Consider the following 16,329-nt stretch of genomic DNA (forward strand, 5'->3'; position numbering starts at 1 on the left):
TTCTTATTCAGGGCGATCCAAATCACTGTCATTTCTTTCTACTAACCAGATTTTGCTGAAATTCTGGAAAACTCTGGAATACTTTTTTTTCTGTTTGAAAAATCAAGCAACACATATTTCATTTTAAATGGCAGACTGAATGAAGTAGGTATAACTCATTTTCCTATGTCATTGCATAAAATTTGGTTAAAAATCTACTTAATCTTTCTCATTAGGAAACAAACAACAAGGAAGAAGAAATGTCAAGCTGTCTAGCTGCAACAAGGAATATATTGCATTTCGTCAATAATAGTAATAGTGATGATTGCGGGGCTGATGACAGTAATGATGCCATGGGTTTCTTTAGTTGGGAAAATTGACACAGTCGCATAGACTGGTGGTATGCAAGAAGTTAGTCTGAGTAATGTAAGTTTTAAAATTAGTGAAGCAAGAATTTTAATGATTTTAAAAAGGGTAGTACTAATACTGTGTATGTATAAAGCACTGTGAAATGTGTAAAGCATTTTCACATGTCAACAAGGGATATTGAATGGATATTCAATAAGGGATATTGAAATGTGAAAAATCCCTTACTGAAAAGGGATTTTTCATTAAGGGATTTTGGAAAAGCAGGAAGCAAGGTTCAGATGGTTTAAGTGGCAAGACCTGGATTTACTGTTCTGTGTGCCACCTATTCTCAATTCAGTAAAACTGACTCAGTCAATCCAAGTTTTCCTGATTTGGTAGATTTATGAAAGCCTATATATTGAACTCATTTGTGACATGCAGACTCTTTTTTAAAAAATTTGTTTTTTATTTTAATGGTTTTTGGGAAACAGGTGGTGTTTGGGTACATGAATAAGTTCTTTAGTGGTGATTTCTGAGATTTTGGTGCACCCATCACCCAAGCAGTGTACATTGTACCCAATGTGCAGTCTTTTATCCCTCACCCCGCTCTCACCCTTTCCTCCAAGTTCCCAAAGTTTATTGCAACATTCTTGGTTTTCCATTCCAGAGTTAATTCACTTAGAATAAGGATCTCCAATTCCATCCAGGTTGCTGTGAACACCATTATTTCATTCGTTTATATGGCTGAGTAGTACTCCATTATATTGATATCTCTATATCTATATCTATGTCTATATAGATATAGATATACAACATTTTCTTTATCCGCTCATTGATTGATGGGCATTTGGGCTGGTTCCATATTTTTGCAATTGCAAATTGTGTTGTTATAAACATGCAGGTGCAAGTATCTTTTTCGTATAATGACTTCTTTTCCTCTGGGTAGATGCCCAGTAGTGGAATTGCTGGATCAAATGGCAGATCCACTTTTAGTTCTTTAAGGAATCTCCGCACTGTTTTCCATAGTAGTTGTACTAGTTTACATTCCCACCAACAGTGTAAAAGTGTTCCCTTTTCACCACATCCACACCAACAACTATTTTTTTTTTTTTTAATTTTTTCATTATGGCCATTCTTGCAGAAGTGAGGTGGTATTGCATTGTGGTTTTGATTTGCATTTCTCTTATAATTAGTGATGGTGAGCATTTTTCCATATGCTTGTTGACCATTTGTATATCTTCTTTTGAGAATTATCTATTCATGTGACATATAGACTCTTGATCCTAATGGTGACAAAAATATCTGTAGTGGAGATGATACATTAAATTTTTTCAGATATATTTCTATTATAAATTTTGGTATCTTGAGGGCTTCTCAATTATTGAAATAATGAGCTGAAAAGACCAATGAAAAAGGCTTTTCTAAATCTCTGTAGCCTATCAGTGATATGGTCTGGAGGACTCAGATTATTTATTTTTTTCTAGAAATGTTCAGAAGTTTCCTGTTCTGCCGCTGTAGGCTGAACCAAAGGTCTTCCTGGATAGAAGGAAGACATGATGTTGAGGAAAATGAACAATTTTCCCTTCTATTCTGAGAAGATTATGGAAATCAGAAGGTCAGTGTCAGAGCCCTTGTTTTTCTTCTCTTAGGGCCCAACTTGGGACAGGAAAGGGACTGTGGCTTTAGAAAGTAGTGTCCGTATTGGTATGGATGATCTGCAGAAACCTTTGCTCCTTTGGCCTACTGTAGTGAAGACTCAAGCCCTTAGGAAAATCATAGCTCTAGTAGGCTTGGCACCGTGGCCATGATGGTGCCTGAGTGAATGTAGGTGGTATCAGGAGCCCAGGTCTGCCATTCTGGACCCCAGGGACTTATGTAACTCCAAGTCCCAGGGAGGAGAGGTGGAGATGCTGAGGGCCCTGGTAAACCAGCAGAGTCCCTCATACAGGAGAGAGTTCATTTTCGGTGAGGATTTAAAGATGAGAATAAATAGCTCAGATCCTGGGTTCCAGCAGTTGGTGCCAGCACATGATCTCAAATGGCCAGGCAGGTCCATTTGTTCCTCTGTGGTCATCTGTTCAGGGAGAAACTCAGTCTGGGTCCTCTGCAGCAGAGGCCTGGTGAGAATCCAGATGACCAGGTAAAGCTGTGAGGACCCCCTTTCTTCCTCTATCACACCATCATTAATGAGCATCCCTGGCCCCTCCAACCAGTCACTTTCTTGAATTGGAGGATGGGGAGGGAAAGATTTTATGCAAATAGATCAAGCAATTAATTAAAAAGGCTGCCATAATTATTGCATCAGATCAAGGTTGATAGATTGAAAAAGCATTTTATTTTATTTTTTCCAGGTTTGCTCTTTTTTTTTTTCAGGTTTGCTCTGGGGGATTAGGGTTTGTGAGGATGATCAGATGGGTTACGGAGAGAAAGTATAAATTTCCATATTTGATCAATGCTAAGATAACCTTGATTATTAGAACCATTGTTTAATCAATTACTGAGAAAGAAAAAAAGTTATCACATTAGTCAGGGTTCAAGCAAAGAAATAGAACTAGTAGGAGCTATGTATTAAGAGATTTATTGCAAGGAGTTGGCTTATATGATTGTTGGGGGTGGTTACGCAAGTCTGTAATCCAAAGGGTAGGACACTAGGAAGGGCAGGCCGAGACTCCCAGGCATAAGTCCATAGGCAAAATTCCTTTTTCACCAGGGAAGCCTCAGCTCTGTACTTAAGGCTTTGCAACAGATTGAATCAGGCCCACCAAAACTATCTAGGATAATCTTCCTTACTTATAGTCAACTGATTATGGACTTTAATCACATCTACAAATACCTTCAATGCAACACTTAGATTAGCATTTGATTGAATAGCTGGAGACTGTAGCCTAGTCAATTTGACACAAAAACTGATCATCACAGCTACCAATTAAACTGTGGCAAGTTCTGGTGAGACATATTTCAATTTTAGAGGTGTTAAAACATAAAAAAATTAGAATTTATGAAAGGTGGTACGTTTTCTGGGTATAGTGCAAGTAGTTGAGAACTGTTACCTAACTTTATTTAGTAATTCTGGGGATTAGTAGTGATTTGTAATCTTGTAATGACTTGTAATTCTAGATATTGGTAGTAATTACAACTACCCCTTTGCAAAGAGAAAGTCCCAGGTACCAAGAAAAGGAAGTCACTTCCTGAGGATTATATCAGGCCAGGCTGGAATTAGGATCCTGTTTTCCACCCCCGTGTTCTTTCAGTCTAGATCCCTATATCTTATTAGAATCACAGGCAAAGAAGATTGGTGAAATGTGAATTGTGTTTCCCTGGCTGGTGTCTCTGGTCATCTGAGAGTTCCAAAGTGTGTAAAATGATTTCGTGAAGCCTAATGGAAAGTCTGCATTTCATGTGAGGTAAAGTTTTGTGGGCTAAATAAGATGTTAAGTTGCTTTGCTTTTAGCCAGAGTTTTATGTAGTCCCTTTGGTCACTTTTCTGTCACATGCTCATCAGAAACTGTGATGACCAGTTATTTAGGTTGTGTGGGTCATTCTCCTGCTTCCTCTCAAGTTCATTCTCTACCTTCCTTCACTTTGCATCAAAGGGAATCACTTTTCCTAAGGTTACTTGCCAATGACTTCTGAGTAGGTTCAGCGAATGGGAGGCACCAGAGGAAGCCTAGAGGGTGGGAGAGGGGAGAAGCCAGGGAGTGGCTCCCTTCTTGCTCTGCCCTGGGCTGGGTCTCCCTCAGTGGCTGTGTTTCTGCAGTGGCTCTCACTTCGCCTGGATAGTCACTGCCTGCACAGTCCCATCCCACCAGGCAGCCTCCACCACAGTTCTGGCTCCCACTGATGGTCGCGGCTTTTGGACGGCAATAGCAATGTCTCCTCTTATTGTTCCTTTGGCTGTAGGAATGGCAATGGCTTTCTGCTCTTGTCTCGCCACTCCTTAGGGACTCTTTCAGGTCTCCCATCATTTGCGTAATGAATTCCTCATAGCAAATCTTCTATATTTGGAATAGCTATAGTGGTCCTATGTTCCTGATATGTGGGATTAAAAAATTAATTATTCTGGGAAAAGTAAATCAGTTATTACTTGAGAGATACATATTTGGGTAGATACCATCATTCAAAACATGGCTTCTGTGTTGGGCTGTTTTTGTGTTGCTATAAAGAAATATAAATCTGGGTAATTTATAAAGAAAAGAGGTTTAATTGGCTCATGGTTCTGCAGGCTGTACAGGAAGCATGGCTCCAGCATCTACTTCTGGTGAGGCCTCAGGAAGCTTGCAATCATGGTAGAAGGTGATGGAAAGCCAGTGTGTCACATGGGGAGAGTGAGAGCAAGTGGTAGGGGGAAGCTCCCAAACTTTTAAACAACCAGATCTCACATGTACTAACTGATGGCTTCCCTGCAATTCCTTAAAAAAGAATAGAATTGATTGCCATTTGAGAGCATGTGGACTGTTTGAAGGGAGGGCTAGAATTTGCTGTTCAATGTTCAGCACATTCTGGGAGCCTAATAAACACTGATTCAAGGAATCCAAGTCTTCCAGACTCATAAGCCATTCGTGAGTCATGTTATCACCAAGGAAATGGAGCGAAACCATTCCTGAGGGATCTGCCTCCATGATCCAGTCACCTCACAACAGGCCCCATCTCCAACACTGGGGATTACATCTTAACATGAGATTTGAAGGGGACAAACTTCCAAACCATATCAGCTCCCAACAGGAAAAATATGAAAAAGAAGAAAAGGGACGTTGGCAGTGAAAGGGCTGGGAAGCCCTGAGCAGTAGAGGCACATATGGTAGTGCTGAAGCGAGCCTTAGCAGCCACCAGAGAAATAGGGGTACTTGTCCTGGGCCTCTTAGCAGTTCACAAGTGAACAACCAGGACCAGAATGCAGTTGTTTTTGCCTCCAGCCACGTATTACATAACAGAATTGGAAGCACTTGGAATCAGAGAGAACCAAGTTAAAATCCCAGCTCCACTGTGCATTTCCTCTGTGACATCAGGCAAGCCTCTTACTGTCTCTGAATCTCAGTGTTCTCATCTTGAAATTGAAACGAAACTTCCCAGTGTTCATGAAACTGTAAGGAGTCACTTGTAAGTGTATTTGGTGGAGTGTTTGGCCAGAGTAGCCACTAAATATGTTATATTTCCTTCCTCCCATTCAGGACTTTTCTATAACACTATCCAGGAACAATTAAAATTTCCAAGAAGGTAGTTTCTTTTTTTTTTTTTTAACTTTCTTAAAATTTCTGCCTTCCCCTTTTGCTGACTTTCAACAAAGCAAAATAAAGGAGCTGACCAAATGCTTTAATAATATAACTTGGCTGGGCACGGTGGCTCACGCCTGTAATTCCAGCACTTTGGGAGGCTGAGGCAGGTGGATCACTGAGGTAAGGAGTTCGAGACCAGCCTGACTAACATGGTGAAACCCTGTCTCTACTAAAAATACAAAAATTAGCCGGATGTGGTGGTGGGAGCCTGTAATCCCAGCTACTCGGCAGGCTGAGGCAGGAGAATTGCTTGAACCCAGGAGACGGAGGTTTCAGTGAGCCAAGATTGCGCCATTGCACTCCAGCCTGGGCGACAGATCGAGACTCCATCTCAAAAAAACAAAAACCACAAACAAACAGACAAAACCCTCAATGCTTTAAAAAAATCTTGCAATTCCTTAAAAAAGAGTAGAATTGATTGCCATTGAGAGCAAGTGGACTGTTTGAAGGGAGGGCTAGAATTTGCTGTTCAATGTTTAGCACATTCTGGAAGCCTATTTTGCCAATTCCTTGAATCAGTGTTTATTAGGCTTCCAGACTCATAAGCCATTTGTGAGTTAAAACAAGCCTCCCTTGTAGTTCTTCGACATCCTTCTCTACACTATCTGTAGTTGCCATTTTGCCCCTTACATTACAGTCAGAAGTACATTTGTATGGAGTTATATATGCCACAGGCCTGCTCTAGGACACTTGGCAATCAGCAATCATTCAGACCTGCTTTCCTTCATTTTCCTTATTGGTTCCAGGTTGAACATAAGTCTCGTTACCTTTCAAGGGCCTGCTCCTATGGGCCCATGCCCCAGGAGCCCTAAGCCTTTTGGCCCAGTAGAAAAGCTGAGTTACATGAGAAGGCAACAGCTTCATAATGACCCCCAGCCCCAGGTTTGTTACCCCCTGCACCGCTATTGTAGGAGTGTAAAGAAGCAGTCGTTTGGACTACTAAATGCCGTTCTTCTCTCTTGAGATCACCTTGGATTGGACAACACCCAAATGAGCAGGATTGCTTTTGCTTTCAAAACGGTGATACCTGGAGCACTGGTATCCACCTCCCCTCATATCCCATGCTTTGAAAACTATGTGGTATTAATGTTTTATTAACTGTGCTTGAATATTGGGCATCCTCCTATATTGCACCTTGATATTCTTGGCTGTATATGGGGAGTTCTTTCACTTTTAAGGGAGGTGGACTTAGAAGTTTATTGTTTATGTTGTGTTTTCCTTTCAGGTAGTTCCACCGTGTGTAACAATGATGCAAAGCAGGCAGAGAGCTGACCTAATGCTTTCAAGTGGGGCAGAGGTAAACAAACAGATTTTTCCCTGATTAATGCTATCAGTTTAATTTTGTTGAATAAATGGATGGAATTAGGCTGAGGAGTGTAGGTTCTTGGCAGATCCACCAGAAAATGTGGTAGATAGAGTTATAATTAGAGTAGTAATCAGAGGGGTTTAAATTCTGCAGATTGCTTTAACTCTCCATTTTAACATTTTTTTTTCCTTCCCTAGCAGATTACCAGAAATAGGGGTTTGAGGAATGCAGTTCTAAGCATGACCTGGGGTGATGGGACACCTCTATTTATGTCACATGGCTTTGACTTCTGTGGGACTGGGTCATATTGTTACAGCTGCAAGACTAAAAAGCATTTGAATGATTATATTTTGACTAGAATTCTTCCTACACTTTTAAGGAACATGGAAACTCCAGTCTCCTTTTCTCTCTCAATCTCTCTCTTTACTTTATCTCATTCTATTTCTCTTCTACTTTCCCACATCCCCTTTTTGGAGACTGTGTTGCACTAATCTTTTTTTTTTTTCTTTTAATTATACTTTAAGTTCTGGGATACATGTGCAGAATGTGCAGGTTTGTTACATAGGTATACACGTGCCATGGTGGTTTGCTGCACCCATCAACCCGTCATCTACATTAGGTATTTCTCCTAATGCTATCCCTTCCCTAGCTTCCCACCCCAGACAGGCCTCAGTGTGTGATGTTCCCCTCCCTGTGTCCATGTGTTCTCATTGTTTCACTCCCACTTATGAGTGAGAACATGCGGTATTGGGTTTTCTCTTCCTGTGTCAGTTTGCTGAGAATGATGGTTTCCAGCTTCATCCATGTCCCTGCAAAGGACATGAACTCATCCTTTTTTATGGCTGCATAGTATTCCACAGTATATAGGTGTCACATTTTCTTTATCCAGTCTATCACTGATGGGCATTTGGGTTGGTTCCAAGTCTTTGCTATTGTGAACAGTGCTGCAATAAACATACGTGTGCATGTGTGTTTATAGTAGAATGATTTATAATATTTTGGATATATACCCAGTAATGGGATTGCTGGATCAAATGGTATTTCTGGTTCTAGATCCTTGAGGAATCACCACACTGTCTTCTACAATGGTTGAACCAATTTACATTCCCACCAACAGTGTAAAAGCCATCCTATTTCTCCACATCCTCTCCAGCATCTGTTGTTTCCTGACTTTTTAATGATTGCCATTCTAACTGGTGTGAGATGGTATCTCATTGTGGCTTTGATTTGTATTTCTCTAATGATCAGTGATGATGAGCTTTTTTTTTTTATATGTTTGTTGGCCACACAAATGTCTTCTTTTGAAAAGTGTCTGTTCATATCCTTTGCCCACTTTTTGATGGGTTTTTTTCCTCTTCTTTGTTTAAGCATTTAAGTTGTTTAAGCAATTTGTTTAAGTTCCTTGTAGATTCTGGATATTAGCCATTTGTCAGACTGATAGATTGCAAAAATTTTCTCCCATTCGGTAGGTTTCCTGTTCACGGTGATGATAGGTTCTTTTGCTGTGCAGAAGCTCTTTAGTTTAATTAGATCCCATTTGTCTATTTTGGGTTTTGTTGCCATTGCTTTTGGTGTTTTAGTCATAAAATCTTTGCCCATGCGTATGTCCTGAATAGTATTGGCTAGGTTTTCTTCTAGGGTTTTTATGATTTTAGGTCTTACATTTAAGTCTTTAATCCATCTTGAATTAATTTTTGTATAAGGTGCAAGGAAGGGATCCGGTTTCACAACACCATTTATTAAATAGGGAATCCTTTCACCATTTCTTGTTTTTGTCAGGTTTGTCAAAGATCAGATGGTTGTAGATGTGTGGCATTATTTCCGAGGCCTCCATTCTGTTCCATTGGTCTATATATCTGTTTTGGTACCAGTACCATGCTGTTTTGGTTACTGTAGCCTTGCAGTATAGTTTGAAGTCAGGTAGCGTGATGCCTGCAGCTTTGTTCTTCTTACTTAGGATTGTTTTGGCTATACGGGCTCTTTTTTGGTTCCATATGAAATTTAAAGTGTTTTTTTCTAATTCTGTGAAGAAAGTCAATGGTAGCTTGATGGCGATAGCATTGGATCTGTAAATTACTTTGGGCAGTATGGCCATTTTCATGATATTGATTCTTCCTATCCATGAGAATGGAATGTTTTTCCATTTTTTTGTGTTCTCTCTTATTTTCTTGAGCAGTGGTTTGTAGTTCTCCTTGAAGAGGTCCTTCACATCCCTTGTAAGTTGGATTTCTAGGTATTTTATTCTCTTAGTAGTAATTGTGAATGGGAGTTCACTCATGTTTTGGCTGTCTATTATTGGTGTATAGGAATGCTTGTGAGTTTTGTACATTGATTTTGTATCCTGAGGCTTTGCTGAAGTTGCTTATCAGCTTAAGGAAATTTTGGGCTGAGACGATGGGGTTTTCTAAATATGCAATCATGTCATCAGCAAACAGAGACAATTTGACTTCCTCTCTTCCTGTTTGAATACACTTTATTTCTTTTTCTTGCCTGATTGCCCTGGCCAGAACTTCCAATACTATGTTGAATAGGAGTGGTAAGAGAGGGCATCCTTGTCTTGTGCCAGTTTTCAAAGGGAATGCTTCCAGCTTTTGCCCATTCAGTATGATACTGGCTGTGGGTTTGTCATAAATAGCTCTTATTATTTTGAGATTTGTTCCATCAATACCTAGTTTATTAAGAGTTTTTAGAATGAAGTGGCATTGAATTTTATCAAAGACCTTTTCTGCATCTATTGAGATAATCATGTGGTTTTGTCATTGGTTCTGTTTATGTGATGGATTATGTTTATTGATTTGCATATGTTGAACTAGTCTTGCATCCCAGGGATGATAAGCTGACTTGATTGTGGTAGGTAAGCTTTTTGATGTGCTGACAGATTTGGTTTGCCAGCCATTTAATTGAAAATTTTCACATTGATATTCATCAGCAATATTGGCCTGAAATCTTCTCTTTTTTTGTGTGTTCTGTACCAAGTTTTGGTATCAAGGTGATCATGGCCTCATAAAGTGAGTTAGGGAGGAGTTCCTCTTTTTCTATTGTTTGGAATAGTTTCAGAAGGAACGGTACCAGCTCCTCTTTGTGCCTCTGGTAGAATTCAGCTGTGAATCCATCTGGTCCTGGACTTTTTTTTGATTGGTAGGCTATTAATTACTGCCTCAATTTCAAAACTTGTTATTTGTCTATTCAAGGGTTTGACTTCTTCCTGGTTTAGTCTTGGGAGGATGTATGTGTCCAGGATTTACTCATTTCTTCTAGATTTTCTAAGTTATTTGGGTAGAGGTGTTTATAGTATTCTTTGATGGTAGTTTGTATTTCTGTGGGATCAGTGGTGATATCCCTTTTATCATTTTTTATTGTGTCTGTTTGATTCTTCTCTCTTTTCTTCTTTATGAGTCTGCCTAGTGGTCTATCTATTTTGTTAATCTTTTCAAAAAAAACACCTCCTGGATTCACTGATTTTTTTGAAGGGTTTTTCGTGTCTCTATCTCCTTCTATTCTGCTCTGATCTTGGTTATTTCCTGTCTTCTGCTAGCTTTTGAGTTTGTTTGCTCTTGCTTCTCTAGTTCTTTTAATTGTGATGTTAGGGTGTTGATTTTAGATCTTTCCCGGTTTCTCCTGTGGACATTGAGTGCTATAAATTTCACTCTAAATGCTGCTTTAGCTGTGTCCCAGAGATTCTGGTACATTGTGTCTTTGTTCTCACCGGTTTCAAGGAACTTATTTATTTCTGCCTTAATTTTGTTATTTACCCAGTAGTCATTCAGGAGCAGATTGTTCAGTTTCCATGTAGTTGTGCGGTTTTGAGTGAGTTTTTTAATCCTGAGTTCTAATTTGATTGCACTGTGGTCTGAGAGACTATTTGTTATGATTTCTGTTCTTTTGCATTTGCTGAGGAGAGTTTTGCTTCCAATTATGTGGTCGATTTTAGAATAAGTGCAAGGTGGTGCCGAGAAGAATGTATATTCTGTTGATTTGGGGCAGAGAGTTCTGTAGATGTTTATTAGGTCTGCTTGGTCCAGAGCTGAGTTCAAGTCTTGAATATCCTTGTTACTTTTCTGTCTCATTGATCTGTCTAATATTGACAGTGGGATGTTAAGTTCTCCCACTATTATTGTGTGGGAGTCTAAGTCTCTTTATAGGTCTCTAAGAACCTGCTTTATGAATCTGGGTGCTCCTGTGTTGGGTGCATATATATTTAGGATAGTTAGCTCTTCTTGTTGCGTTGATCCCTTTACCATTATGTAATGCTGTTCTTTGTCTTTTTTTGATCTTTGTTGGTTTAAAGTCTGTTTTACCAGAGACTAGGATTGTAACCTCTGTTTTTTTTTCTTTCCATTTGCTTGGTAAATATTCCTCCATCCCTTGATTTTGAGCCTATATGTATCTTTGCATGTGAGATGGGTCTCCTGAATACAGCACACTGATGGGTCTTGACTCTTTCCAATTTGCCAATCTGTGTCTTTTAATTGGGGCATTTAGCCCATTTATATTTAAGATTAATATTGTTATGTGTGAATTTGATCCTGTCATTATGATGCTAGCTGGTTATTTTTCCCATTAGTTGTTGCAGTTTCTTCAAACTGTTGATGGTTTTTACAATTTGATATGTTTTCGCAGTGGCTGGTGCCAGTTTTTCCTTTCCATATTTAGTGCTTCCTTCAGGAGCTATTGTAAGGCAGGCGTGGTGGTGACAAAATCTCTCAGCATTTGCTTGTCTGTAGAGGATTTTATTTCTCCTTTGCTTACGAAGCTTACTTTAACTGGATATGAAATTCTGAGTTGAAAATACTTTTCTTTAAGAATGTTGAATATTGGCCTCCACTCTCTTCTGGCTTGTAGGATTTCTGCAGAGAGATCCACCGTTAGTCTGATGGGCTTCCCTTTGTGGGTAACCCAACCTTTCTCTCTGGCTGCCCTTAACATTTTTTCATTCATTTCAACCTCAGTGAATCTGATGATTAGGTGTCTTGGGGTTGCTCTTGTCAAGGTGTATCTTTGTGGTGTTCTCTGTATTTCCTGAATTTGAATGTTGGTCTGTCTTGCTAGGTTGAGAACTCTCCTGGATAATATCCTGAAGAGTGTTTTCCAGCTTGGTTCCATTCTCCCCATCACTTTCAGGTACACCAATCAAACGTAGGTTTGGTCTTTTCACATAGTCCCATATTTCTGGAAGGCTTTGTTTGTTCCTTTATATTCTTATTTCTCTAATCTTGTCTTCATGCTTTATTTTATTAAGCTGATCTTCAGTCTCTGATATCCTTTCTTCTGCTTGGTTGATTTGGCTGTTGATACTTGTGCATGCTTCACAAAGTTCTTGTGCTGCGTTTTTCAGCACCATCAAGTCATTTATGTTCTTCTCTAAACTGGTTATTCTAGTTAGCAATTCCTCTAACCTTTTTTTAAGGTTCTTAGCTTTCTTTCTTTGGGTTAGAACAGGCTCCTTTAGCTCAGAGGAGTTAGTTATTACCCACCTTCTGAAGTCTACTTCTGTCAATTCATCAAACTCATTCTCCATCTAGTTTTGTTCCTTGCTGGAGAGAAGTTGTGATCCTTTGGAGGAGAAGAGGCATTCTGGTTTTTGGAATTTTCCGGCTTTTTGTGCTGGTTTTTCCTCATCTTCATGTATTTATCTACCTTTTGTTTTTGATGTTGGTGACCTTTGGATGGGGTTTCTATGTGGATGTCCTTTTTGTTGATGTTAATGCTATTCCTTTCTGTTTGTTAGTTTTCCTTCTAATAGTCAGGTCCCTCTGCTGTAAGTCTGCTGGAGTTTGCTGGAGGTCCATTCTAGACCCTGTTTGCCTGGATATCACCAGTGGAGGCTGCAGAATAGCAAAGATTGCTGCCTGCTCCTTCCTCTGGAAACTTTGTCCCAGAGGGGCACCCATGAGATGCCAGCCAGAGCTCTCCTGTATGAGGTATCTGTCAACCCCTGCTGGGAGGTGTCTCCCAGTCAGGAGGCATGGGGGTCAGGGACCCACTTGAGGAGGCAGTCTGTCCCTTAGTAGAGCTCAAACACTGTGCTGGGAGATCTGCTGCTCTCTTCAGAGCCAGCAGGCAGGAATGTTTAAGTCTGCTGAAACTGTGCCCACAGCCATCCTTTCCTCTAGGTGCTCTGTGCCAGGGAGACAGGAGTTTTATCTATAAGCCCCTGACTGGGGCTGCTGCCTTTCTTTCAGAGATGCCCTGCCCAGAGAGGAGTAATCTAGAGAGGCAGTCTGGCTACAGCGGCTTTCCCGAGCTGTGGCAGGCTCTGCGCAGTTCGAACTTCCCAGCAGCTTTTTAACACCATGAGAAGAAAACTGCCTACTCAAGACTCAGTAATGGCAGATGCCCCTCCCCCCACCAAGCTCCAGTGTCCCAGGCTGACTTCAGACTGCTGTGCTGGCAGTGAGAATTTCAAGCCTGTGGATCTTAGCTTGCTGGGCTCCATTGCGGTGGGATCCACTGAGCTAGACCACTTGGCTCCCTGGCTTCAGCCTCCTTTCCAGGGGAGTGAACACTTCTGTCTTGCTGGCATTCTAGGCCCCACTGGGGTATGAGTGGCACATGAAAAAAAACTGCAACTAGCTTGGTGTCCGCCCAAACGGCTGCCCAGTTTTGTGCTTGAAACCCAGGGCCCTGGTGGCGTAGGGACCTGAGAGAATCTCCTGGTCTGTGGGTTGCAAAGACTGTGGGAAAAGCATAGTATCTGGGCTGGAGTGCATCGTTCCTCATGGCACAGTCCCTCATGGCTTCCCTTGGCTAGGGGAGGGAATTCCCCCACCCATTGTGCTTCCCGGGTGAGGCAATGCCCCACCCTGCTTTGCCTTGCCCTCCATGGGCTGCACCCACTGTCTAACCAGTCCCAATGAGATGAGCCAGGTACCTCAGTTGGAAATGTAGAAATCACCCACCTGCATTGATCTAGCTGGCAGCTGCAGACGGGAGCTGTTCCTATTCAGCCATCTTGCCAGCCCGTACTAATCTTTTATTAATTGTTGAATATCATGTGCCATTCATGGATTGCACCCTGGTATTCTTGGATGCATATGGAGAACTTCTTCACTTTGAAGTGAGTTTGGATTCAGAAGGTTATTTTTTGTGTGGTTTTCTTTCAGGCAATTCCATTGTGTGTGACAATGATGCAAAGCAGGCAGAAAATTGACTTAAGGTTTTAGGATGGGGTCAAGCTATGGAAACAGATTCTTCTTTGGTTAATGCTGTAGGTGTGCCTAACTTCAGTGTTGTCCCAGTGACACAGACGATTGTTATCAACAGAGAAACAGTAAATAAGAGAAAACTAAGGAGTAGTATATGATTAAGAACAAAAAGAGAAACACTCAGTGCCTGTAATAATTAGATGCCAAACCATGTTTAGGCATCTCAACTTTGCATCATAGTTATATTATTTTTGTGTAAAAAACAGTCATTGCAGTGCAGTATACTTTATACTTAATAATGGCAAAGAAAGCTAATATTTACCGGTGTCTGCAATTTATCAAACACTGTACTGGGAATCTTATTTCCATTATCTTACTTAAGCAATGCAACAATATTTTGAGATATGAATTTATATTAGTGTATGGGACATATTGATCAAGTGCTGCTTAGCACACATGCCCATATACATGTACACACACATCCCCATGCCACTGATAGAATTTTTTGATTTAAATAACTGAAATGGCAGTGAAATACCCTGATTTCCAACCTATAAGGCTATTGGGCATTTTGTTTTTGGCATGGCAAAATCATCCCAATATAGCCCATCTTTCCCACTGATCACAACTATAAACTCTGGACAAAATACAAACAAACAAACAAAAAAACACTATCTGAGGATTTTGAAAAGTAAACGGAAACAGGCAGATTGTTGAAGAGGGTCAAAACTTGGACAAGTAACCACAGGTGGTGAGTTTCTCATTTTTTCCATTCTTTCTTACAGCTGTACCCCAAGAGTTCTCATTATGGAGCAGTGAGGGAATGGTGGCAGTGTGGGCAGATAAAATCTCAATAGAAACCCAGTTCTGCTGGCTAGAGTAACTAAGAAAAGGGGCTCCAGGGGGATGGGGAGTGAAGAGAGAATACCAGAGTGGAGAGAACTGGAGAAAAAGATTCCCAATTCTGTATATGAATCTGCACCAGTCTCAGGCTCATTCTCAAAGAAAAAGAGGAGTAATAGATGCAGCTAGCATAGTACAGGTTTTGACAACCAAACTGAGGTTTGAACCACTGCCCACAGATGGCAGGATAGAACTTGCAGTCTGAGCCTAAACAGTTGATTGCCATAAAACAAGAACATTAACATTCTCCAGAGGATCATAATAGGATCTAATGTCTATAAAATGTAAATCCACAATGCCCAGATACCATTCCGAAGTTATATGACACATAAAAAAACCAGAAAAATGTGTTCACATTTTTACACCAAAGGAAAAGATAATCAACATATGACCAGATCAAGGTGACCCAAATGTTGGAATCATCAGACACAGGCTTTAAAATAGCTATTATAGCTGCATACCATGGAGTAAGGAATCCACCCTTGAAATGTATGAGAAGATAGAAGCTCTTATCAGAGAAACAGAAAGAGAGCCAAGTGGATATCTTAAAACTGCAAAATAATAAAATGAAAAATTTAGAACTGAAAAATGCAGTGTCTGAAAACTGGATGGGCTGAATAGTCAAATGAAAATATAGAAGAAACACCCCAGTGGACTTAAGAATAGATCAATAGAAGTTATCCAATCTGAAGAACAGAGAAAAAATATTGGAAAAGAGGAACAGAACCTTAGTGACCTATATAGCATAATATCGATAGGTGTCACTGGAATCTCAGAAGGAAAGGATAAAAAGACTGGGATAGACAAATATATTTGAAGAAATAATGGCCAGCATTTTTCTCAAATTTGGTAAAAGACGTAATTTACAGATTCGAGAAGCTCAATGAACCCTGAACAGGATAAAATAAAAGAATAAGATACCTGATACTTGGCCGGGCGCGGTGGCTCAAGCCTGTAATCCCAGCACTTTGGGAGGCCGAGACGGGCGGATCACGAGGTCAGGCGATCGAGACCATCCTGGCTAACACGATGAAACCCCGTCTCTACTAAAAGATACAAAAAACTAGCCGGGCGTGGTGGCGGGCGCCTGTAGTCCCAGCTACTCCGGAGGCTGAGGCAGGAGAATGGCGTGAACCCGGGAGGCGAAGCTTGCAGTGAGCCGAGATCGGGCCACTGCAATCCAGCCTGGGCGACAGAGCGAGACTCCGTCTCAAAAAAAAAAAAAAAAAAAAAAAAAAAGATACCTGATACTCATGGAAATAAAAGCTGTAAAAACCAATGATCAATTTTAAAATCCTGAAAGACAGTCGAGAAAAAAAGCACGTTACATTCAGAGGACCAGCCATTCAAATGACTGCAGATTTCTTACCAGAAG

General features: G+C 40.5%; 1 long non-coding RNA gene across 1 annotated transcript in view; it reads left to right on the forward strand.

Moving 5' to 3' along the window:
• Positions 1-5,902: 5,902 nt before the first annotated feature.
• LOC110741648 overlaps positions 5,903-16,329 on the forward strand; it is a 28,810-nt gene continuing 18,383 nt past the window's right edge. Inside the window, exon 1 of the long non-coding RNA XR_002518213.2 lies at positions 5,903-6,897. This is a non-coding gene — a long non-coding RNA (uncharacterized LOC110741648). The remainder of the gene's footprint in view (positions 6,898-16,329) is intronic.

This window comes from Papio anubis, chromosome 15 (assembly GCF_008728515.1).
Source record: "Papio anubis isolate 15944 chromosome 15, Panubis1.0, whole genome shotgun sequence".
Lineage (NCBI taxonomy): Eukaryota > Metazoa > Chordata > Mammalia > Primates > Cercopithecidae > Papio > Papio anubis.